Source organism: Eumetopias jubatus, unplaced genomic scaffold, assembly GCF_037043125.1.
Source record: "Eumetopias jubatus isolate StellerSeaLion01/CBP00866 unplaced genomic scaffold, mEumJub1_p1.0 scaffold_17, whole genome shotgun sequence".
In the NCBI taxonomy this organism is placed as follows: Eukaryota; Metazoa; Chordata; class Mammalia; order Carnivora; family Otariidae; genus Eumetopias; species Eumetopias jubatus.
In genome coordinates, this window is record NW_028274823.1 from 38960469 (window position 1) to 38983675 (window position 23207).

At 41.1% G+C, this 23207-nt stretch overlaps 1 long non-coding RNA gene across 8 annotated transcripts in view; it reads left to right on the forward strand.

Moving 5' to 3' along the window:
- The window catches only part of LOC114205263 (uncharacterized), a 76473-nt gene that overhangs the window by 46000 nt on the left and 7266 nt on the right, over positions 1-23207 (forward strand). For 3 of the 8 annotated variants that reach the window (XR_015767126.1, XR_003608363.2, XR_015767127.1), the window contains 2 exons: positions 3481-3629; positions 6603-6679. The exons of 3 other annotated variants lie outside the window; for them this stretch is intronic. This is a non-coding gene — a long non-coding RNA (uncharacterized LOC114205263). The remainder of the gene's footprint in view (positions 1-3480; positions 3630-6602; positions 6680-23207) is intronic. 2 more of the 8 variants (XR_015767128.1, XR_015767132.1) reach the window with 1 other exon arrangement.

Below are 23207 nucleotides of genomic sequence, written 5' to 3' on the forward strand. Positions count from 1 at the left end.
GTTCTGTGTTTCTCTTCTATAACCACATCTCCCTCCCTTCTGGATCTCCTCATTCTAGTGCCTGCCAATCAATAATGGGTTCTCCATTTCTAAAATGTCACTTAAAAAATGTTACATGAATGGAATCATAAAATGTATAACCTTTTAGAATTGGCTTTTTTCACTCAGCATAATTGCCTGAAGATTCATTTAACCATGTTTTTGTGCATATCAATAATTTATTCTTTTTAATTGCTGAGTATTATTTTGTGGCCTGGATGTACTGCAGTTTGTTTACCCATTAAGCTATGCTGTTTCCAGTATTTTATTATGAGTAAAAGTGTTATGAATGTTTTTTTCCCCCTTTTGCTCATTGCAGTGACTAGAACTTCCAGTACTATGCTGAATAAGAGTGGTGAGAGTAGACATCTCCACTTGTTCCTGATCTTAGGGCAAAAGGACTGTCTTTCAACATTAAGTATGATGATAGCGGGGCACCTGGGTGGCTCAGTTGGTTAAGCGGCTGCCTTCAGCTCAGGTCATGATCCTAGGGTCCTGGGATCGAGCCCCGCATCAGGCTCCCTGCTTGGCGGGAAGCCTGTTTCTCCCTCTCCCACTCCTCCTGCTTGTGTTCTTTCTCTAGCTGTCTCACTCTCTCTGTCAGTTAAATTACAAAAAATAAGAAAAAAGTATGATGATAGCTGTAGATTTTTTAATAGATTCTCTTTACCAGACTCAGGTAATTTCCTTCTGTATTGGGTGTCCCCAGGACCCCTAGATTTGGTGACTTATTTGGAGGACTCACAGGACTCAGCATATAGTCCTATTCGTGGCTAAGATTTATTACAGTGAAAAGAGATAAGGCAAAATCAGCAAAATGTGTAGGCATGGATGGGCAAAGTCCAGTAGAAAGCTGACGAAAGCTTCCACAAGTCCTTTCCCAGTGGAGTCACACAGGATGCGTGTGATTCTTCCAGCACCAAATTGTGACAGTGCATGTGAAGTATTGCCTACCAGTGAAACTCATCAAAGACTCAGGGCCCAAGGTATTGTCCCTAGCACAAACCCAAATTCCAGCTTCTCAGAAGGAAGGCACATTTTCAGGATAAGGCATATTGTCTGAACAAACAGTTTAGGCACAGTGAGACAGTCTTATCGGGGAAAGATGAAACGCTCCTGAAATCCAAGTTCCCAGGTGCCAGCAACAGGCCTTGAAAGCAGGCCTTCCTGAGAATATTAATCTCAGGCTTGCCATATTAACCCTTTTCTGCACACTTTCTATTTCTGACTTGTTTGGAGTTTGTCCAGATGTTGGATTTTGTTAAATGGTTTTTCTACATTTGTAATATGAGCACATGAGTCTTCTTCATTAGCCTGTTTATATGGTGGATTACATTATGATGACGCTTAATGATTGAGCCACCCAGGCGCCCATTGACTGATTTTTTTTTTAAGATTTTATTTATTTATTTGACAGACAGCGAAAGAGGGAACACAAGCAGGGGGAGTGGGAGAGGGAGAAGCAGGCTTCCCGCTGAGCAGAGAGCCTGATGTGGGGCTCTATCCCAGGACCCTGGAATCATGACCCAAGCCGAAGGCAGACAGTTAACAACTGAGCCACCCAGGCGCCCCTGATTGATTGATTTTTAAGGAAGCTCTAGGCCCAGCGTGGGGCTTGAACTTAGGACCCCAAGATAAAGAGTGGCATGCTCTACCGACTGAGCCAGCCAGAGCCCCCACATTATGAATTTTTAAATGTTTAACGAACCTCACCACTTGGAATAAATCTGTCTTGGTCATGGTGTGTGGTACTTTTTATACACGATTGGATTTGGTTTCTTAGTATTTTGTTGCAGATTTTTGTGTGTAAATTGATGAGAGGTATTGGTCTATTGTTTTTTTTCTGCACTGTATGTATGGTTTTGGTATCAGGCTAATATTAACTTTATTAAAATAGTTGGGGAGTGCCTTTCTGTTTTTTTAAAGAATGTCTAATTGATATTAATTATTCTTTTAATGTTTGGTAGATTCTCCAAATCTGGATCTGGAGTTGTCTTTTTTGGGAGCTTTATAGTTATGAATTTTGTCTGTTTTATCAATTGCTGAGTTTGTGGTATTGAAGTTTCCAATTGTAATTATGATTTTTTTAGCTTTATTGTATTTTTATGTTTTATGTATTTTGAGGCTCTCCTGGTTGGTTCATATACATTTAGGATTTCTAAATGTTACGTCTTTCTGTTACATTCCTTCTTTTATCATTATGTAATATTCCTCTTTGTTTCTAGTAATTTTCTTTGTTCTGAAGTTTACTTTATTGGATATTACACTTTTTTTTTTAAAGATTTTTATTTATTTATTTGACAGAGACAGAGATAGCGAGAGCAGGAACACAAGCAGGGGGAGTGGGAGAGGGAGAAGCAGGCTTTCCGCTGAGCAGGGAGCCCGTCGCGGGGCTCGATCCCAGGACTCTGGGATCATGACCTGAGCCGAAGGCAGACGCTTAATGACTGAGCCACCAAGGCGCCCCTGGATATTACACTTTTGTAATTGTCCTACAGTTCTTGGATATTGTTTTATTTTGTTCTCTTTGCATTTCAGTTTTGGAAGTTTTTATTGACATTTCTTTAAGCTTGCTGATCCTTTCCTCAGCCATCTCATCTCTTGATGAACCCATAAAAGGCATTCTTCATTTCTTTCACAGTGTTTTTGATTTCTAGCATTTGTTTTTTTTAATTTTTTTTGAAGATTTTATTTATTCATAAGACAGAGAGAGAGAGAGGCAGAGGGAGAAGCAGGCTCCCCACTGAGCAGGGAGCCCGATGTGGGACTTGAACCCAGGACTCTGGGATCATGACCTGAGCCGAAGGGAGACGCTTAACCATCTGAGCCACCCAGGCGCCCTAGCATTTGTTTTTGATTCTTTCTTAGAATTTCCATTCTCTGCTTACATTTCTTATCTGTTCTTGCATGTTGTTCATTTTTTCCATTAGTGCTCTTAACATAGTAATCATAATTTTATTTTAAAGATTTATTTGAGAGAGTGTGCGGGGGGAGGGACAGAGGGGGAGGGAGAAAGAGTCCTTTTTTTTTTAAGATTTTATTTATTTATTTCACAGAGGGAGACACAGCGAGAGAGGGAACACAAGCAGGGGGAGTGGGAGAGGGAGAAGCAGGCTTCTCGCCGAGCAGGGAGCCGGATGCGGGGCTCGATCCCAGGACCCTGGGACCTGACCAGAGCTGAAGGCAGATGCTTAACGACTGAGTCACCCAGGCGCCCCGAGGGAGAAAGAGTGTTACGCAGACTCTGCGTTGTGTGCAGAATGAGCTCAGACCAGAGCTGAAACCAAAAGTCGGATGCCTAACGACAGCGCCATCCAAGTGCCCCAGTAGTCATAATTTCAAATTCTCAGTCTCATAATACCAACATTCCTGCCATATCTGAGTCTGGCTCTGATGCTTTCTTTTCAAACTGTCTTTTTTTTTTTTTTTTTTGTCTTTTAGTATACCTTTCATTTTTATTGAAGTATGGATATGATGTACCTGGTGTATTAGAGTTCTCCAGAGAAAGAGACAGATACAACACAGCAGCTGAGGGTCACAAGTGGGAAAGTTTATTAAAGCGAAAGTACACTCTCGAGGTAGGAGAGCTGGTAAGTTCTAGAGAAGGAGCGTTGTGTGCCCTCCTGGGGTTTGGGTTTCTAACATTTATTGACAGTTGTTAACAAGGGGGAGAATATTCATTACTTGGGGAGGGGATTTTTCCGAAGCAGGGTTTTGGCCTTTTTCTTCCTTATATGGACAGGAGTTCCTGTCATGGCACCTGTCATCTTGGGCCTGTCTGGTTTGATCCGGCTTTTTGTGGCTTTATTTGAAGCACTGCCAGATAGGCCTCTGACTTTCCCGATAGCTGGCCACGACTTCCTCTTTACTGGACACCAGGCCTCCTGCTAGAACTTAACCAACTGCCTCTAACAGCTGTAGGGTCAATATTTGTAGTAGTTGCTCCCAGTATCATAATATGTATGTAACTGAATGTTTATCACAGTTGACTTATGTCAACATTGTACCACTTAGTGTAAAGCATCGAAACCTTACTTCCATTTAGTTGTTTTTCCTTTCCCTACTTTTAAATATTATTCTCTTGAGTATCACATTGATGTAGGCAAGCTGGGTCTGAGGACCCAGATGGGGGACCCCTTCAGGACCAGCCGATAGAGTCCTTGACTTTGCGCAGGATAGAAATCAAAACTCAAGTGGAGAGGAATTGAGAACAGTTCATTGAAGGCATAGAGAGCAGATAGAGCCTGTTGAGGTGTCCTCCCTAAGTCACTTATGCTCTGGAGCCAGGAGTCTTGGTGGTGAGTCATTGGTCTGGAATACTACATGTGACACTGCCTGGTCACTCTTTAGTTATCTATAGTGCCGGAAGACTTCAAGGAAATCATTAACTCCTTGACCTTTATAAGGAGGACATGGCGTGTGTAGGGCAAGGGTGCAGGTCCTAGCAAGAATAGAAGCAGGATAAGGAGCCAGAAGGAGCCCTTCATGGGGTCTCTTCAGTGTCCCTGCTCTACATGGTATTTTAATTTTTGTTTTAACCTTGAAATATGATTTATAAAACTCAGGAGGAAAGGAGAGTTTATTCTTTAGCCATTTCTTAATGGTGGGTCTCCTTACAACAAATTCTATTAGTTTTCTTTCATGTGAGAATATCTTTACTTCTTTTTCATTCTTGCCTGCCGGAGAATTTCAAACCAGATGAAGAATTTACAATTTAGAGTATTTTCCTATGAGCATTTGAAAAATATGACAATTCCTGGGGCGCCTGAATGGCTCAGTTGGTTAGGCGTCTGACTCTTGATTTTGGCTCAGGTCATGATCTCAGGGTCATGAGATGGAGCCCTGCATCAGGCTCCCTGCTCAGTGGGGAGCCCTGCTTCTCCCTCTCCCTCTGTAGCTCCCCCTGCTTGTGCATCTCATAAAAAAATGAAAAATCGTAAAAAAAAAATTTGATTTGATGATTCCTTCTGGCCGCTATGATTTCAGATGAGAAATTCACTGTCATTCGAACTGGTGTTCTCTGGGTGATGTGTTGTTTCCTTATGGCTGTTTTCAGGGTTTTTTTCTTTAGCTTTTGGATGTTTAATTGTGATGTGTCTAGGCATAGATTTTTGGGGGGTTTGATCAATGTCTTCTATTTAGATTGGTCTTTTGTCAGTTTGGAAACATTTTCAGCCATTATTTTTTTAAACACACAGCTGGGGGGCCCTGAGGCTTTTTTTTTTCTTTTAGCCTATTTTCTCTCAGGTTCAGATGGGCAAATCTGTTGCTCTGTCCTCAAGTTCACAGATTCTTGTAATCTGCAATTGTTATGGGTTGAATAAAGTCCCCTTGAAAGATACGATGAAGTCTAAACCTCTGGTGTCTGTTTGTGACCTTGTTCAGGTATTCAGTTTTGCCCTTAAGAAAATTTAAGTCTTGGGTGCCTGGGTGGCTCAGTCAGTTAAGTGTCCGACTCTTGATTTTGGCTCAGGTCATGATCCCAGGGTTGTGAGATAGAGCCCTGTGTGGGGCTCTGCACTGGGCATGGAGCCTGCTTAAGATTCTCTCTCTCCCTCTCCCTCTGCCCCTCCCTGCCTTCTCTCTCTGGAAAAAAAAAAAAAAGACATTTTAAGTCCTCTCATAGAATTTCAAACTTGGTACTTATCTTTTTTTTTTTTTTAAAGATTCTCATTTATTCATTTGAGACACAGAGATTCAGAGAGAGAAAGCATGAGCAGGGGGAGAGGCAGAGGGAGAAGCAGGCTCCTCGCTGAGCCAGGAGCCTGATGTGGGCTCGATCCCATGACCCTGGGATCATGACCCGAGCCGAAGGCAGACGCCCAACCATCTGAGCCACCCAGGTGCCCCCAAACTTGGTACTTATCTTGAGACACTTTACATAATCAAAAATTTGCCACCCAGGCACCCCATATGATACTCCTTTTATGGAATAAAAGTAAAAGGATAACCCAATTGGCAGATAGTCCACAGGAGACATCCTCTTGAATCCATGGGATTTGAGGGATTCTTGATTTTTAAAAAGAAATACTTTATTTATTGGGGTACCTGGGTGGCTCAGTCAGTTGAGCATCCAACTCTTGATTTCAGCTCAGGTCTGGATCAGACGGTAATGAGTTAAAGCCCAGCATTGGGCTCCATGCTGGGTGTGGATACTACTTTAAAAAAAAAAAAGAAAGACTTACCGTGGCAAGTCTGTCTGTTTCTTTCTGTGTGTGTGTGTATGTCTTGCATAAGAAAATACTATAGCCTTTTGGGGAAAATTTCAATTGTGCAAATATGAAAAAAATATTTTTCTGTATAATAGTACTGTATAATACTAATAAATTTTAACATTACGCACAAAATTAAAAACAATGCAGTTCCTTCTCAAATTTTCCAAGTTGTCAGGAATCATAAATGTTCAAAAACTTTTGTGTCCAGTGAATTAGGAGTTGTGTTTATGGTAGTATTACTCCCTTCATACACACATTTGGTATTATTGCCTTCATACACACATTTGGTATTATTACTATCTTTTTTTTCTGGTTTAATTATTTTTCTTTCTTTCTTTTTTTTTTTAGGTAAGCTCTACCCTCAATATGGGGCTCAAGCTTGCAATCCTGAGATTGTCCCATGTTCCTTGGACTGAGCCAGCCAGGTGCCCCTGGTTTAATTTTTTAACTTACTGGTTATACTGCAATTGTCTTGGAAACTTTATTTGCTCATTTTTTATAGCAAATTTATTGAGATATAATTAATATAACACAAAATACAAGTGTGCAAATCAGTGATTTTTGGTGTATTCACAGAGTTAAGCAATCATTACCCTGACAGGCTACCTCAGATATCCTGCAGGTTCAGTTCCAGAACACCACAACAAAGCAAATATCACAATTAAGCAATAAATTGCTTAATTTATAGACCATATAGACCATATAGACCTCAGTTGTGGCAACCCTGAGTCGGGTACTTAGTGTTATGTATTTCCTTCCTAGCACTACTTCAGTTGGTGTCTCACAATTTTTGATATGTTTTATTTTTACTTTCATTTGGTTTAATGTATTTTTAAAAATTTCCTCTGAGACTCACCTTGACCCATAGATTTTCCTACAAATGTATTGTTGAGTTTACAAGGGTTAGGAAAATTTCTTTTCCTCTTTTATTGATTTCTAGTTTGGTTACATTGCAGCTGGAGAACATACTTGTGTGATTTCAGTTCTTTTAAATGTGCTGAAGTTTGTTTGTTATATGGTACACGTTCTGTAGGTACTTGAAAAGAATGTGTATTTGCTTTGTTGGGTCAAGTGTTCTATAAATATCAATTAGATCTTGTTGGTTGATGTGCTATTGAGTTCTTTTATATTCTTGGTGATTTTCTGTCTAGTTATTGTTTCAATTATCAAGAAAGGTATGTTGATGTCACCAGCTATAATTGTGGATTTGTCTATCCTTCAGTTCTGTCAGTTTTTGCTTCACATAATATGTGGCTCCGTTGTCTGGTATATATGCATTTAGGACTGCTATGCCTTCTTGGAGTAACCCCTATTATATAATGTTCTTCTCTTTGTTGGTACTTTTCTGTGTTCTGAAGTGTACCTTATTTGATATTTATATAGCCACTCTTGCTTTTTTTACATTAAAATGTAAAAAATTAATGTTGGCAAGATGTATTTTTTCCTATTCTATTACTTTCATCCTGACTATAGAATTGTATTTGAATTCAGTTTCTTCTAGACAGTATAGTTGGGTTATATTTTTAAAAATCCACTTGCCAACCTCCGTGTTTTAATGGGCGTTATTAGACCACTTAGATTTAATGTAATTATTGATATGTTAGGATTTAAGTCTGTCATTTTAGTTTGTTTTATATTTGTTCCTTTTGTTTCTTGTTTCTTTGTATTGCCCCCCTTTCTGTGGATTACTTGAACGTTTTTTAGAATTCCATTTTGATGTATATATAGGGTTTTTGTTTTTTTTTAAGATTTTATTTATTTATTTGAGAGAGAGAGACTGAGAGAGAGACTGAGAGAGAGCACATGAGAGGGGAGAGGGTCAGAGGGAGAAGCAGACTCCCTGCCGAGCAGGGAGCCCGATGTGGGACTCCATCCAGGGACTCCAGGATCATGACCTGAGCCGAGGGCAGTCGCTTAACCAACTGAGCCACCCAGGTGCCCTATATATAGGTTTTTTTTTTTTTAAGGTTTTTTATTTTTATTTTTAAAGATTTTATTTATTTATTTGAGAGAGAGAGAGAATGAGAGATAGAAAGCACAAGAGGGAAGAGGGTCAGAGAGAGAAGCAGACTCCCCGCTGAGCAGGGAGCCGGATGCGGGACTCAATCCCGGGACTCCAGGATCATGACCTGAGCCGAAGGCAGTTGCTTAACCAACTGAGCCACCCAGGTGCCCTATATATAGGGTTTTGAGTGTATCTATTTGTATGGCTATTTTACTGATTGCTCTCTATATTATATATATATGTAACTTACTGTTTTCATTTTATTTGAGTGAAGAAATCTTATCTCCCTTTACATCTTTTTTCCCTCTACTGCTTATAATGATTTTATTTTTATTTATTTGTCAGAGAGAGAGGGGAGAGAGAGAGAGCACAAGCAGGGGGAGGAGCAGGCAGAGGGAGAAGAAGGTTCCCTGCTGAGCAAGGAGCCAATGCAGGACTGGATCCCAGGACCGTGGGATCATGACCTGAGCTGAAGGCAGAGGCTTAACCAACTGAGCCACCCAGGCGCCCCTGAATATTGTTGAAGATTGAGTCTTTTTGTGAAAATCATGGGACTATCTACCTTTTCAAGTCTTTTATTTTTTTATTTTTTTTTAAAGATTTATTTATTTTGAGAGAGTGAGAATGAGAGAGAGAGAGAGTACATGAGAGCGGGGAGGGTTAGAGGGAGAAGCAGGCCCCTCGCAGAGCAGGGAGCCTGATGCGGGACTCGATCCGGGCACTCCAGGATCATGACCTGAGCCGAAGGCAGTTACTTAACCATCTGAGCCACCCAGACGCCCTCAAATCTTTTTTAAATGTTGTACACAAAATGTCTTTTTTTTTTTTACAAGTTTACTTCTTTTATTAACGCGAATAATTATTTTGCACAATTTTTAAAAAGAGAGAAAACGGGGGGAAGGGCAGAAGGAGAAGCCGACTCCCCACTGAGCAGGACGCCCTATGCGGTGCTAGATCCGAGGACTCGAGATCATGACCTGAACTGAAGGCAGATGCCTAACTGAGCCACCCAGGTGCCCCTATTTGGCACAATTTTTGATGCGATTGTGAATGGAACTTATTTCTATTATCATTGGAAAAAAATATTGGTTTTATATTTTACAAGAAATTGTTTTCTGCAAGGATAGTGATAAAAATTATGCATATAATGATCGCATTTCTGCAAACTACAAGAAAGTTGTGTGTCTAACGGTTAAGCACATAAATCTCAGGGAGCGGGAGGTGAAGTTGTGTCCATTGTTTCTTTTGGTTGTGTGTATTTTCTGATTTTCCTAAAATTTTCGTGTATCACTATGTAATCTTTGCAGTCTAGCATCGTAAGAAGAATGATAATGAAACATTCGTCATTATTTTCCCATCCTGGGAGAAGCCCTGCTGTTTGGACGCAGTTCACGCCGAGGCCAGCTGGTCTCTGGTCTCCGCGTCCCTTGTTGCCTGGGCGGGGAGGGGGGGCGCCCCCTCCCCGCCCCGCCCCGCCCCGCCCCGCCCCGCCCATCTCCCGGAACTGCCCCGGGTCTCCCGGAGCCCCTGCGGCACACACCGTCCGCCAGGGCTGATGGGAAGTTGCGCGCGCGGCCCCGCTGCGCACGTACGCTCGGCGGCGCGCTCCCATAGCTCTTCTGCGTCGGGTAGATGGTCGGGGTGCGTCTGCGTCTCCTTACGGAGCTGCGCATTCACGCAGCCGTGAGGGTCGCGGCGGCACGTGGCGGGTAGAGCGCAGTTGAGAGGACCTCGTGCGCGTCGGGGGTGGCTCCCGACTCCGAGGCCGGGAAAGGCGGGCCGCCCGCGGGGAAAGCTGGGCCCGGCGCCCAGACCCTGAGGCCCCGCCACCGGCTGCCTTGGAGGGTTGCGGCCCTGGGCGAGTGCGCCCAGCCTGCCAAGGCGGCTCGGGTCCTCGCCCATCAGCGCCCCCTGGGGGAAGCCCGGCTCTTCAGCTGGCTTCTCTGCGCTGAGAGCGAAGGCTTATGTGAGCCTAGTAGTGCGTGGTGGTTAATGATAAAGCAGCTGGCATTTCGTTCAGTTTTCACAACCATTTGTTTGGCAGAGAACTAGTCTTGGAGAGGTGATGATTCACCCGAGTTCACATAGCCAGCAGGTGAGGGGGTTGGGTTTAAAGGTCAGATCTGTTGTCCAAATCTCTTGTTGCTGCTAATAGGCCACTCTACCTGGAAACCAGCCTTGGGTTCCTTCACAGCCCCCAAGTGGCACACGTGCTTTGCTGGCCCTCGGGAGCCCTGGGGTCAGAGTCCATAATCGAGAATATGGGCCCCTCCCAACTTTCCCAGCTTGTGTGCCCACCAGTTCTGATTTGAGCCTATAGAAGATCTAGCCTGGGGAGCAACCTTTGGGAGAGTCAGATTGGGGGTCTTTTTTTTTTTTAATTTTTATTTTTATGTTAATCACCATACATTACATCATTAGTTTTTGATAGATTGGGGTTCTTGTATGAAGATTCCAGTTAAATGATTTTGTCCTCTAGGCTCCAGTTCCATTTCTTTCGGAACAAAGCAATTCTAGGGAGATAAAAGGGAAGGAACGGCACAAATCAGAAACCCACCTAGAAGAAAACACCCCTCAGACCTTCCTCAGACCTTTCACCAGAGCTCTGAAGAGAAGTGGAAGAAACCTCCAAAGAAACAGACTCTAGATTTCCAAGGCCAGAAGCCATTTTTGATCTCCCCGCCCTAAATGAGCATACTTTCAGGTGTCACATCTGAAACTTTCACAGCTCTGTGAATGTGGAAGATCAAGACCAGGTTTCAGCAAGAGAGGTGCTGCCCTAAGTGGTGAGTGAGGCAAGCTGCACAGAAATGTCACAGCTCTATGGGTGTTTGGCCTGAGGAAATGATCACCAAGGAGGAAGTTTTATTTAACTCCCTACAGGGCCTGCGTTTCTTTTGTTCTCTTTTTTTCAAAATCCTGAACTTGTATATAATCATGTATTTAGTACCTAGGTATTTTTTTATTCTTTTTTTATTCTGAACTTAGAATCACATCGTGGTAGCGCAGGAAGGGTTTACGAGATTATCTATTTCTGCCTCATTTGAAAGAAAACATGTGGAGCCTGAGAGGGTAAATGAATGTTACAGATCACTCCTTTGGTACTGATCAAGACAGAAGAGTTTCTTGATTCCCAAGCTGTCTCCTTTGCATAGCAAAAACAAGTTTCTTATCAAAAGGTTATGAAATTGCAATAATTTGGACAGATAAAAAAAAAGCTCTGATTCTCTTTTTCAGAGTTTCTGTGAATTGTTCAACGATGTTTCCAGTATCACGTTGGTAGGAAAACAGATAATACAATCTCGGTATTTCTAACGACGTCAGTTTAAAGAAAACTTTCTATATTAGTATCTTGAATGCATATGTTGGTTGTATTTTAAGTTTTTTTGTGTGTGCTTAAGTCATAGGCAAAATATTAATATAATCAATGGGATGTGTATGTTTATTTTCACCTCAAAAATTGCATATCTAAGCTCAATGTGATCTAGATATTGATACATCTCATGTTTAAACTGCTTCTTCTGTGGAGTATTTTGGAAAGGTGAATCCAGGGCGCCTGGGTGGCTCAGATGGTTGGGCGTCTGCCTTCGGCTCAGGTCATGATCCCAGGATCCTGGGATGGAGTCCCGCATCAGGCTCCCTGCTCAGTGGGAAGCCTGCTTCTCCCTCTCCCTCTCCCCCTGCTCGTGCTTTCTCTCTCTCTGTCTCAAATGAATAAATAAAAAATCTTAAAAAAAAAAAAAAGGTGAATCCAGGAGCTGCAAGGCAGGCCGTATTTTTCCTGAATTCATTCTTCCTTCCTTCTTCCCCAGCTCTACCTTTATACTTCTCCATACTTTTCCAAAACCAGTAGAAAATGAACAGATCCCTAGTGAATTGTTTATTTCTTATTCCCAGTTTGTTTATAATGCCTTGTTGGAGACTTTTAAGAGTTAGATTAAAACGGAAATATAGAAATTACAAATCAACAACAGGGAAAATATACAGTAGCAGATCAAGAACAGGATGATGTAATATATAGATATGTACAGGTTTTGTGATCTTACAGAGTTATCAAAGATGAGCTGCAGATTTATTTCTGATCTTTCTGACAGTCATGGAAAAATACATCTGTTACATGATTTACATTTTCCATATGGAGAAACCATATTGATTGTTAATGGGGCATGAAGACTTCCTAGCTTTAAAGTCTAAAAAAAGTTCCTTTCTTGCACTCTGTATGGATGATGAAGTATGCAGCCTTCCAGCAACTTCCGTAAAAGAAATACAGCCTCTTTCATTGAGCAGTTCTTCAATGGGAACAGAAGTCTCTAGAGCTAAGGGAGAACTCAGTGAATATAGATTTTCAGAGAATCAAAATATTGTGTCTGGTACTGTATGCTGTCCAGTAAGTAACCACTAGCCACATGTAGATGCTTCATTTAGAACAATTAAAATTTAGTTCCTAAGTCACATATCAACATTTTAAGTGCTTAGTTGCCACATGTGACTATGCCTACCAAATTGGACAGCAGTGCTCTAGACCATTTTCTGATGTTCCTATATGATCCAGGAATAAAATGTAGAGTATCTGGAGGAAGCAATCGAGTATATCTCCTTTACTGATTATTTCGGTAAGTGATTTTTTCTCCCATTAGGCTGTATTTATTGGTGTCACAGATAGTTCAGAGTTATACTCTTTGGCTTTCTTTTTTTTAAAGATTTATTTTTTAATTTATTTGACAGCACAAACAGGGGGAGCAGCAGGCAGAGGGAGAGGGAGAAACAGGCTCCCCACAGAGCAGAGAGCCGGATTCGGGGCTCGATCCCAGGACCCCAGGATCAAGAGTCGCATCCTCATCTGACTGAGCCATCCAGGCGCCCCCATACTCTTTGGCTTTTATGTCCATATTCTGTTTCACATTTCAGACCATTCTTGCTTCTTCCTTTCCAGTTGTCTTAGTCTCCTTTGGGTAAAGGTCACAATGACCTAATTATAATAAAATGATGGCTGTTACCAGTGCCTTCTGTCTCGTGGACACTGTTGACGCTTCTCTCCTGAGAGTCTCTTGTTGGTTTCTCTGCCATCACCCCAGTGGCTTCTGCCTTTGTCTAGATTTTAGATTTTCTGTTTCGTGGTGCTTTCTTTCATCCTTTTGCCCTTAAACATTAGCATCCTCAGGAGCCTGTCCTAGTCTCTCTGCTTCTTGGTATTCTCATTGTCCCTCACAGAGTCCATCCTCTCCGTGCTTATAGCTGAGGAGCACCTGTGGGACTCCAGAGTTTGTCTTTCCAGTGTATCTAGCTGCTGGTCCCCTGTGTGTAACTTGTTCAAAAACAACCGATCCATAATTATGAAGCACTCATGTTTCTTTATTCTCTGCCCAATGTTTTTTTTTTTTTTTAAAGATTATTTATTTATTTATTTGACAGAGAGAGACACAGCGAGAGAGGGAACACAAGCAGGGGAAGTGGGAGAGGGAGAAGCAGGCTTCCCGCGGAGCAGGGAGCCCGATGCGGGGCTCGATCCCAGGACCCTGGGATCATGACCTGATGAGTCCCTGACATGACCAGGCGCCCTCTCTGTCCAATGTTAACACTGCTTAGCCAGTCATCCAAGTGATAGAAAGCGGGTCCTAAACGACTCTATGTCTCACTTCCCCTGTCCATCTAGTTAGTCATCCCATTCTTGTTTCTTTTAAATTGTTAATATTTCTTAAATTTGTCTTTTCTGTCTTATTCTTGTAGCCTACCATAGCTTCATTTTCTCTTCTTTGTTCCAGTCTTTATGCTTCTCTTCTACATCTCAAGCTTGTTTTCAGTAACTTGTCTAAAATGTTCATCAGTTAGTGTTTCTTCCATTTTATTGACTGCCAGCCATCCACAGGGTAGAGTCCAAGATCCTGTGACACAGGAGGCTCCTGCTGATACCAACACTTCCTGTTTCCCATCATTGAATACCTGCCATGGCTGGTCTATTTACCAATGAATTATTGAGTAACTGTGGTATGTTTCTTCTGTGGATTTCCTTATTTATATATTTGCTCAGTTTCCTCTATTTTTTATGACCTTGTAAAAATCCCTTATGTAATTTGGACAGTAATCTTTTTCTCTTATTTATTACTTACCAACACTTTTTCTCACTTCTTTCTTTGAAAGAGATATTTAATAAAAACTAATAACTTTATTAATAAAATTTTAAATAGTGATATACTCAGTGGATTTTTTTTATGTCTTTAAAAAAACCATTTGCCTGGGGGCACGTGGCTTGCTCAGTCAGAAGAGCATGTGACTCTTGATCTCTGGGTTGTGAGTTTGAGTCCCACGTTGGGTGTAGACTACTAAAAAAAAAAAAAGAAAACTTAAAAAAATAAAATAAGACCATTTGCCTTTGGCAAAATTATGAGAAAGAGTCCTTGCATATTAATCATCATTATTTTAAATTATCTGTGCGATAGGGGTGCCTGGGTGGCTCAGTTGGTTAAGCGTCTGCCTTTGGCTCAGGTCATGATCCCAGGATCCTGGGATCGAGTCCTGAGTCGGGCTCCCTGCTCAGCAGGGAGTCTGCTTCTCTCTCTCCTTCTCACTCTCAAATAAATAAAATCTTTAAAAAAAATAAATTATCTGTGTGATAATACCAACATCTGTGTCATAGCTGAGTCTGGTTCTTATTCCTTTTTTCTTCAGAGTGTATTTTTTCTTGCTTATTGGCTTACCTTGTTGTTTTTTGTTGAAAGTTGGACAAGTATCTGGTAATAGAAACTGAGGTAAGTAGACCTTTTAGTGTGAGAACTTCTGTTATTCTGGCTAGGAGTTGAGCTATGTTTAATGTTTGTTGTAGCCATAGGTGTTGGAGGCTTCACTTTCCGCTGGTGTCCTTATTTTTGTTTCCCCTCTTGACTTTGAGATTCCTTAAGAACTCTGCGTCAGTGAGAGTCTGTGTCTTGTAGCTCTTTTAGCTATAATCTATTGCTGTTATGCTGGAGTCCTCTTGGTGTGGTGATAAAGTGTGGAGGGAAAGCATTCTAAAATCTCATGATTAACTCTCAGTCTTTCAGTGGGCCTGTGTCCCTGGGCTGTGATTTTCACAAGTATTTCTTTAATGGTATAATTTTTCCCACCCTGCTTCCTACTTCCTTCCTTGGCTGAGTTTCTCCTCTATTCCTTGAAACAATAATCTTTAAAAAACTATTCCCTCCCCTCCCACCTTAAGTGGGACAGGAAGCCTAGAGATGGATAGAATGAAGAATTGCCTTCCTCCAGCTGGGATTAGATTTCAGAGAGTAGGCCTTTGTTATGAAAAAGATGCTGAACATATTTCCACATTGTTACTGTTGCCCTCTTCTTGCCAGGTCTAAGTGGATCTTTCTCAGATCTTCGTGAGAACCTGGTGAACTTGTGGGAGGGAAAGCCCATAAATGTGTGGTGACACCACTGTAGCCAGTTGTCTACTCTGATGCTTCTCTAAACTTAGCCTCCAGCGATTTTCAAATTTACCATTTAAGTATTCCTTCCAGTTTGTGGCTCTGGCAGCTTCTGCTCCAAATAAGCAGATCTCAGCTGTTGACTCTCTGGATATGCCTATCTCCAGATTTCAGGGTGACAGTTTGCCTTGTGACCTCAGTTCTCTGATGGGCTCAAGGAAAGTCACCAAGTTTTAGTTTGCCTAGCTTTTTCCTTGTTGTAAGGATGGGAGTGGTGACTTCTAAGATCTTTATTTTATTTTATTTTTTAAAGATTTTATTTATTTGAGAGAGAGAGAATGAGAGAGAGCATGAGAGGGAAGAGGGTCAGAGGGAGAAGCAGACCCCCAGCTGAGCAGGGAGCCCGATGTGGGACTCAATCCCGGGACTCCAGGATCATGACCTGAGCCGAAGGCAGTTGCTTAACCAACTGAGCCACCCAGGTGCCCGACTTCTAAGCTCTTTAAATGTCAGAGCTGGAACCAAAGTTTTGTTTTGATTCTGAACCTTTTTAGTATGTCTGTCTTTCTTTCTTTTTCTTTCTCTTTTCCTCTTTCTTTCCCTTTCTTTCTTTCTCTTTCTTTCTTTCTTTCTTTCTTTCTTTCTTTCTTTCTTTCTTTCTTTCTTTCTTTCTTTCTTTCTTTCTTTCTTTCTTTCTTTTCTCTTTCCTTCTTTTCTTTCTCTTCTTTCTTCTTTCTTTCACAGAAAGAGGCACAGCGAGAGAGGGAACACAAGCAGGGGGAGTGGGAGAGAGAGAAGCAGGCCTCCCGCAGAGCAGGGAGCCCAGTGCGGGGTTCGATCCCAGGACTCTGGGATCATGACCTGAGCTGAAGGCAGATGCTCAATGACTGAGCCACCCAGGCACCCTAGTATGTCTCTTTCAATGTGAAAACTCAAAGGCTTTCAACTCTGAAAGTATCTTACTTACATCATGATTAATTCTCTTCCATCTGTTCCTTTAATTTACTGGAATCCTTGTTATTTACCTGTTAGCTCTTCTGGATATGTCAGCCAATAACCATTGTCTTTGTATACTAATTACTTTGCCTGGGCTTGTTTGCTCAGGATTCTGGTTCCTCTTACATGGGGTAGTTATGGCCCTTTACTTGATCTAGGTTGTATATTTCCTGAGTGATTTGATAGGCTGTTAGGGTCTCTTGAGCAAATGTCACCCAGCAGATAAGACAGGGCAAATCAGTTTCTACTTTTGTGATGGCTAATAAGCTGGAAAACTGTTACTTTTCTATATTATCAGGAGAGAAGGCTCTACCTCCCATATGCATTTGGTGGTCTATCTTCCATTCTACATTCTAGGAGATTTGCGCAATTGGTCATTTATGTCCATCCATTCTATTTCAGGCCTTCTCTAAAGAGTTTTGATTTTGTTTTTCACAATTCAGTAGTCAAGTTTTTCAATTTTTGAGAATTATCTCTTGATCTCTGATGGTTCCTTGTTATTAAAGTCAGTCCTTAAGCAGTTTCCTACTCAAATCTGTAAATGCACCATGGGGAACTAAAAGCAGATTTTCTTTCATTTCTTGCTGTGATTTTGTTTTACCCAGGTTCAGTTGTTTTGATGATCTTAGTTCTTACCATTATGCCCTTTGTTTTTTAAAAAATCCCTGCTTCGGGCACCTGGATGGCTCAGTTGGTTAAGTGACTGCCTTTGGCTCAGGTCATGATCCTGGAGTCCGGGGATCGAGTCCCACATCGGGCTCCCTGCTCAGCGGGGAGTCTGCTTCTCCCTCTGACCCTACCTCCTCTCATGCTCTCTATCTCATTCTCTCTCTCAAATAAATAAATAAAATCTTTAAAAAAAATCCCCGCTTCTTCATTTTCTATTCATTTTCCATAAGTGAAGAACTGTGTGTTTAATGTAAATTGCTAGTTTTGTTTTTACCTTTTATATAATTTTTTCTCATTTTTCAAGGCCTGTTCTTCCAGGCTCCTGTGTGGAGTTCTGTCTTTCCTTGTGAGCCATCTGATAGACTGCTGGTTTCACTTACCACCAAAATGCCGGTGACTCCGCTTTCCTCTCCTTCATCTTGGGCTTCCTCCCTCCTGAGCTCAGAACCACACATCCAGCTGCCTCCTGGAGATCTCTGTCGGCCTGTTCCACAGATACTTCAGGCACAACATTTCTAGCTTTTATTTATGTCCAACATCTTTGTCTCTGCTTCGCAGTCTTTGCAAATGGCACCTGGTTTACCTGGGATAAAGATACCCTGGGAGGCAATTTCCCTGTCTTTCCTTCTGTACCATGAATCAAGGACATGATTTTCTTTGAGCTTTTTCTGTTGGATCAAGTCTCTGTTCCACCTCTCCATTATTAGCCCCTGGATTAGGTGGTGAAAGGCAAAGACCGGGGGGCGCCTGGGTGGCTCAGTTGGTTAAGCGACTGCCTTTGGCTCAGGTCATGATCCTGGAGTCCCGGGATCGAGTCCCACATCGGGCTCCCTGCTCAGCAGGGAGTCTGCTTCTCCCTCTGACCTTTCCGCCTCTCATGTGTTCTCTCTCTCTCTCTCATTCTCATTCTCTCAAATAATAAATAAAATCTTTAAAAAAAAAAAAAAAAAAAAAAGGCAAAGACCGGGATAAGAGTTGACCACCTAATCCAGGGGCTAATAATGGAGAGGTGGAACAGAGACTTGATCCAACAGAAAAAGCCATATATGTAATTTAAATTTCTCTAATAGCCACGTTAAAAAAGATAAACAAATGGAATTAATTTTCATCTTGGGTTTTCCTCCTGAGTTCAGAACCATACATCCAGCTGCCTTGTGGAGCTGTCTGCCTGTTCCATAGATACGTCAGTTACAACATGCCTAAGACCTCTCTAACTCTTAATTCTTTTTTTTTTTTTTAAGATTTTATTTATTTGAGAGAGCTTGAATGAGAGAGAGAGAGAATGAGAGAGAGAGCACATGAGAGGGGGAAGGGTCAGAGGGAGAAGCAGATGCCCCGCTGAGCAGGGAGCCTGATGCGGGACTCGATCCCGGGACTCCAGGATCATGACCTGAGCTGAAGGCAGTCACTCAACCGACTGAGCCACCCAGGCGCCCCTCTAACTCTTAATTCTGCCCAACCTTTTTCTGCTCTATATTTTCATTATCATCAGTTGTAACACATCTTAGATTCTACTTCAGGTTGTACTGAATTAGTGTTTTCTCAACCTGTTTGAAAATATTCTCTCCTGTATTTATACACAGACTGGAGAACTAATTCTCCAATCATTTTAAACTTACTAGTTTTTAAATTTTTTATTTAAACATTTTTTAATTTGAGTGAAGCTGGCATGCAATGTTACATTAGTTTCGTGTGTACAGCATAGTATTTGACAAGTTTATACGTAACGCTATGCTCACCGCAAGTGTAGCTATCCTCTGTCACCAGAGAGCGCTATCACTGACAGTATCATTGGCTACATTCCTTATGCTGTGCTTTTCATTCCCATGACTTATTCATTCCGTAACCTGGAAGCCCGTATTTCCCACTGCCCTTCACCCATTTTCCCACCCCCCACCTTCCTTCCCTCTGACACCCATTAGCCATCAGGTTATTCTCTGTATTTATAGGTCTGATTTTGCTTTTTGTCAGACTTCTTATTGACATTCTGAATAAACAATAATTGAGTAGTAACATCTTTCGACTTACTAAGAGCAAGGCAAACCACTTGATTATTTGCCTAGTGTTTTAATTGACAATTGATGTTGCTTCCAGTATCCTCAACTCTGTGAGCAACTCTCCTCACCAAGAGGCTAATAGGCATAAACAAGTTTATTTTCTCTGGATACATTTAGCTATTTAATAAAATATTATTTATTTTTGATGTAAAAAATTTATTATTATTATTTGGCTCTTCCATTAACTGTTTGACTCCTGGCAATTCATTTTCCTTCTCTGGGAATTACTTTTTTTAATCTATAAAACGATGTGATAAACTAAATGAGACTGCTAAGCATGTGATTGACTAGGTGAGTGAATCTGTGGCTTATTACATTGATGTCTCAAAATGAGAAACCTGAGTACAGAATGAATCTAAGCTCCTTATCTTCCCTGGGCCTCAGTTTCCTCATTTATAAAATGGGTGTAGTGATACCTCACTGAATTGTCATGGTGGTTAAGTAATATTAGGCATATAAGACTCTAGCATAGGGCGCCTGGGTGGCTCAGTTGGTTAAGCGACTGCCTTCGGCTCAGGTCATGATCCTGGAGTCCCAGGATCGAGTCCCACATAGGGCTCCCTGCTCAGTGGGCAGTCTGCTTCTCCCTCTGACCCTCTCCCCTCTCATGCTCTCTCTCTCTCAAATAAATAAATAAAATCTTAAAAAAAAAAGACTCTAGCATAATACTTTCACATAATTACCTTTTCGCAAATAGGTAATTTGTTATACTCTAGCATAATACTCTACATATTAGAAATTGATAGCTACGATTATTACTATGTCCTAGATGTTTTAAATACTTTATCCCAGTGGTTTACAAACTTTAGCATGATGTATCAAAGTCCCCACTTGGAGGTAGGGCTAGATAATTTGCATTTCTATCAAGTATCAAGTGATCCTGATGCTGCTGGTCCAGAGACCACACTTTGAGAATTGCTTTATCACTTCATTTAATCCTCACCAAAATTATAGATAATATTACTTCAACAGAGAGGTTAAGTAACTCATCCCAGTTTCTCCAGCTGGTAAGTGAGTATTTTCACTTATGATTGAAAGAACATAACTTTTTAAATGGCTGAATGAGGGGCAGCTGGCTGGCTCAGTCAGTGGAGCATGCAACTCTTGATCTTGGGGTTGTGAGTTCGAGCCCCACATTGGCTGTAGAGATTACCTAAAGATAAACTCTTAAAAATATAAATGGCTGGGGCATCTGGGTAGCTCAGTTGGTTAAGTGTCTGCCTTCAGCTCGGGTCACGATCCCAGGATCCCGGGACTGAATCCCCTATCGGGCTTCCTGCTCAGTGGGAGTCTCCTCCCTCTCCCTTTGCCCCTCCCTCATTCTCATTCTTTCTCTCTCTCTCTCAAATAAATAAACAATTGTTAAAAAAATAAATGGCTGAATGAGATTCTATTACTGATATTTTTATTTTCTAAAAATTTTCTAAAACATTTTAATGCTTTTGAAATTAGGAAGTGATCATTGTCAAAGGAACATGCAGGTGGCCAGACAGAAGGGTATATTGTAAAATAGTTGTCATTAGACATGAGTGGAATCACGTTATATATACTATTGTGTATAAGGTTTTTTCACTTAGCATAATGTTTGATATATTGTAGTATGTTTCTTTCCTTCTTTCCATCCTTCTACTTTTCTTTTTTTTAAGATTTTTATTTATTTATTTGACAGAGAGACAGCGAGAAAGGGAACACAAGCAGGGGTAGTGGGAGAGGGAGAAGCAGGCTTCCAGCTGAGCAGGGAGCCCGAATGGGGGCTCCATCCCAGGACCTTGGGATAGTGACCTGAGCCGAAGGCAGATGCTTAATGATTGAGCCACCCAGGCGCCCCTTTCCTTCTACTTTCTGAGTAATATTCTATTGTATGAATATATCATAGTATATTATCCATTACGATAGGCAGAATTTTGGCCCCTGTGACTTTTGCCCTTTGTGTTACATCCATGAATATGTTACATTACTTGGTAAAAAGGACTTTGCAGATGTAATTAAGATTACTATTCAGTTGACCTTAAAATAAGGAGGTTATCCTGAATTGTCCATGAGGGTCCAATATAATAACATGAACTCTTAAAAGCAGAAGAGGGAGGCAGAGAGACTCAAAGCATGAGAAAGACTTGACCTACCATTGCTGGCTTGAGGATGGAGGGAGGCTACCTGCACATCAAAATAAGGAAAAGAATTATGCAAAAAAAGCAGTTAGCTTGGAAGAGGGTCCTCATATCACCAGATGAGACCTGATGCCCAGCCAGGAGCTTGAATTAATCTTTTTGAGATCCAAAGAGGAGAACCCACGTGAGCTGTGTTGTATTTCTGACCCATGGAAAATGTGAGGTAATAAAAGGGTGTTGTTTGTGGTAATTTGTTATAACAGCAATAGAAAGCTAATACATCCATTCTCTTATTGATGGACAGCTGATTGTTTCTAGTTTTTGGCTACTATGAATAAAGCTGCAAACCTTGTGCTCCAAGTCTTTTGTAGATATATATTTTCCTGTCTCTTGGGTAAATACCTAGGAGTGGAATTTCTGGGTTATAGGGTATGTATATTTTTCTAAGAAACTGCCAGATATTTTTCTAAAATAGTTTAACGTTTTATACTCATACCATAGGTGTATGAGAACACTCTTTGCTCTATATTGTTGCCCATATTTGGGTTGTCCTCTTTAAAAATTTGTACTTATTTTTTATTGAGATATAATTTTTATTGAGATATAATTGAAATATAACATATTAGTTTCAAGTGTCCAACATAATGATTTAATGCATATATATAGTGAAATGATCACCACAATAACTCCAGTTAATATCCATCACAACAGTTATAATTTTTTTCTTGTGATGAGAACTTTTTAAGATTTACTCTATTAGAGACATTCAAGTATGCAATATAATATTATAATTATAGTCACCATGCTGTACATTACATCTCCATGACATATTTATTTTATAACTATAAGTTGTACTTTTTTTTTTTTTTAAGTAGGCTTTGCAGCACAGAGCCCAGTGCAGGGCTTGAACTCATGACCCTGAGATCAAGGGTCAGACACTTAACTGACTGAGCCACCCAGGCACCCTGTAAGTTTGTACCTTTTGACCACTTTCACCCATTTTGCCCACCATCTCTGTATTCCTCTGGCAACCACCAATCTGTTCTTTGTATTTAAGAGTTCAGTGTTTTGGGGCGCCTGGGTGGCTCAGTTGGTTGGGCAACTGCCTTCTGCTCAGGTCATGATCCTGGAGTCCCGGGATCGAGTCCTGCATCAGGCTCCCTGCTCAGCGGGAAGTCTGCTTCTCCCTCTGACCCTACCCCCTCTCATGTGCTCTCTCTCTCATTCTCTCTCAAATAAATAAATAAAATCTTTAAAAAAAAAAAAAGAGTTCAGTGTTTTTCTTTTCTTTTTTCTTTTCTTTCTTCCTTTCTTTTTTTGATTCCACATACAAATACAAGTGAGATCATACGTTAAAATACAGATTATGGTGCCTGAGTGGCTCAGTTGATAGAGCATGTGACTCTTGATTTCAGGGTCGTGAGTTCAAGCCCCATGTTGGAAATGGAGCCTACTTAAAAATAAAAGAAAAAATACAAGTGAGATCATGTCTTTCTCTGACTTATTTTACTTAGCATAATACTCTCAAGGTCTTTATATTGCAAATGTCATGTTCCTCCTTTTTTATGGCTTTATAATCCATTATGTGTGTAATCCAACACTAATTTGTGATAAGAAAAAGAACTTCAGTAAACTAGGAATAGAGTGGAAGTTTCTCAACTTGATAAAGACTACAAAGAAACCTACAGCTAACATCATATTTAATGATGAGAAAC